The following is a 2288-nucleotide window of genomic DNA, read 5'->3' as shown; positions in this document are numbered from 1 at the left end:
AAAAAAAAAAAAGAAAGGTTGTGAGAATGGGGCAGGATGAAATAGCATTTCTTTCTGTTGTACACAAGGTTTATTCTGTGAATTTGAACTGATTCATGGCACCCAACAACAGCAACCACAGTACAAGGAGTCCCCAGATGGCAGACATGGTTAAGTGCTTTGTCAGTAACTGAAAGGTTGGAGGTTTGAGTCCACTCAGCAACATCTCATAATAAATGCACGCCAACCTGCTTTAGAAAACCAGCCTTTGAAGACTGTGGTGCCGGCCTCCCCTGATACACATAGGGTCACCAGGAGTGGAAATAGACTCAATGACAATGGGTTTGGTTTGCTTTGCCACAGCACAAGGGATCATTAGTTAGTCAGCATCTGAATGCAAAAGGTGGGGAAGATGAAGAGATAAGAGGACTGTTAGGGGAAGGGAGGAAGATGGGAATGAAAGGAAGGGATGCTTCTTTTTCATAAGGTTATGGCGCCCTGGTGGCATAGTGGTTACAAACTGGGCTGCTAACCACGAGGTAAGCACTTCAAAACCACCAGCCGCTCCTCTGGGAACTACAGTGTTGGAAACCCACAGGGGCAGTTCTACCCTGTCCTATAAGGTCACTATGAGTTGGCATCAACTAGATAGCAGTGAGTTTGTTTTTTTCTTAAGGTTGACAGTTGTTTTACCAAGGCCTGGCTGTCACCCCACATTTAATTTGATTAGCATTATGTGATTGAACTATGGCATAGTATGGTATCTGTATTAGCTCCCAATACAAGGGGATGCCCCCCAAAAACAGTATCACTCCCCCCTCCCAAAGTTATGTATTTAAATTGTCTTACAAAGCAACTTTATTACCTTCAAAGTACTCTCTGTTACAATTAATGCATTTGTCAAATCTGTGATTCCATTCTTGGAAACATTTTTCTAACTCATCTGGATGTCTGACAGCACCTCCCTCGTTTTTTTCTTCGCCTCTTCTATGATTGTCAAATCACTGTCCTTTCATGTTGTTCTGCATTCCCATAAACAAAAAGCAGTCTCTCACCGTGGGGTCAGGTGAGTAAGGTGTGTGGGGCAAGAGAGGCATGCTGTTTTTGTTTGTTTGTTTGTTTTCTGTCAAAGACCAGTGCATTGAGATGGCTGTGTGAGCAGGTGCATTGTCGTGGTGGCAAAACCAGTCCCCCTTCTGCCACAAATCAGACCTTTTTTTGGTCACACGGTGTTATGCAACCTTTTCAGAACCTCTAAATAGAAAGCTTGATGAACAGTCTGACATTGTGGAAGGAACTCCAAATGCACTATCCCCCTCACATCAAGAAAACAAGTGAGCATTGTCTTGATCTCTGATTTCACTTGAAAAGATTTGGGGGGACGAGGTGATGATGGTGTCTTCCACTGGCTTGATTGGTGTTTGCTTTTGGGGTTGTGAGAATAGCCTCATGTCTCAGCATCAGTGATAACCTTGGGAAAAAGCCTGGGTCACTTCAGAGCTGTTCTGTTTTTTTCAAAGCAAGGCATGTTTCCATCGATGCTATTTTTCCTGGTCAGTCAGAACCCGAGGCACAAATTTTGTAGCAACCCTTCTCATTCCCAAATCTTCTGTTAAAATTCGCTGAACTGAGCTCCAAGTTAGTCCAGATAACGTCCCCATTTCTTCACAGATCTGTCATTGGTCTTTGAACACAAGTGCACAAATTGTGTCCACATTTTCCTCTGTTCAGGAAGGTAAGGGACATCCAGAACAAGGTTTGTGATCAAATGACATTTCACCTTTTTCGAAACCAGAAAACCACTCATATGCTTGAGTTTTTCCCATAGCACTGTCCTTGTAAGCTGTGTTCAACATTACAACAGTCTCTGCAGCATTTTTCCTGAGCGGGAAACAAAATTTCACAGCTGCATGCTCTTCTCTTAAATTGGCCATCACAAAAAATGAGGTTCAAGCAAAACTGCTTTTATCGAAAAATTCACCATGACCAGAGAGAACCTTCCTAGGTGACGCCAGTGGGCGTACTACCTCAGAACAAGTTGCTGGATGTTTCCTAGTAGGAAAAATGTGTACTACAAAAGCCTTTTCCATTTTTTTTTTTAATTTATTTTTTAGGGTACCCCTTGTAATGAGTCTTAAAAAAGGGGAAAAATTAATTATTTTTATTTGAATAGTAGTAGTTGTAATATCTAATAATCTGTTCAGTGCATGTCAGTGTTTGGTCAACCAATGATACTCTGCGTCATGATCTTCATTTTGGGAAATATCTGTGTTTTGCGTAAGTGCACCATGTGAATTTCAATGAAAGAA

This window comes from Echinops telfairi, unplaced genomic scaffold (assembly GCF_000313985.2).
Source record: "Echinops telfairi isolate 266 unplaced genomic scaffold, ASM31398v2 ScPeMD7_5592;HRSCAF=6446, whole genome shotgun sequence".
NCBI lineage: Eukaryota > Metazoa > Chordata > Mammalia > Afrosoricida > Tenrecidae > Echinops > Echinops telfairi.
Note: the sequence above shows the minus strand (reverse complement) of the source record.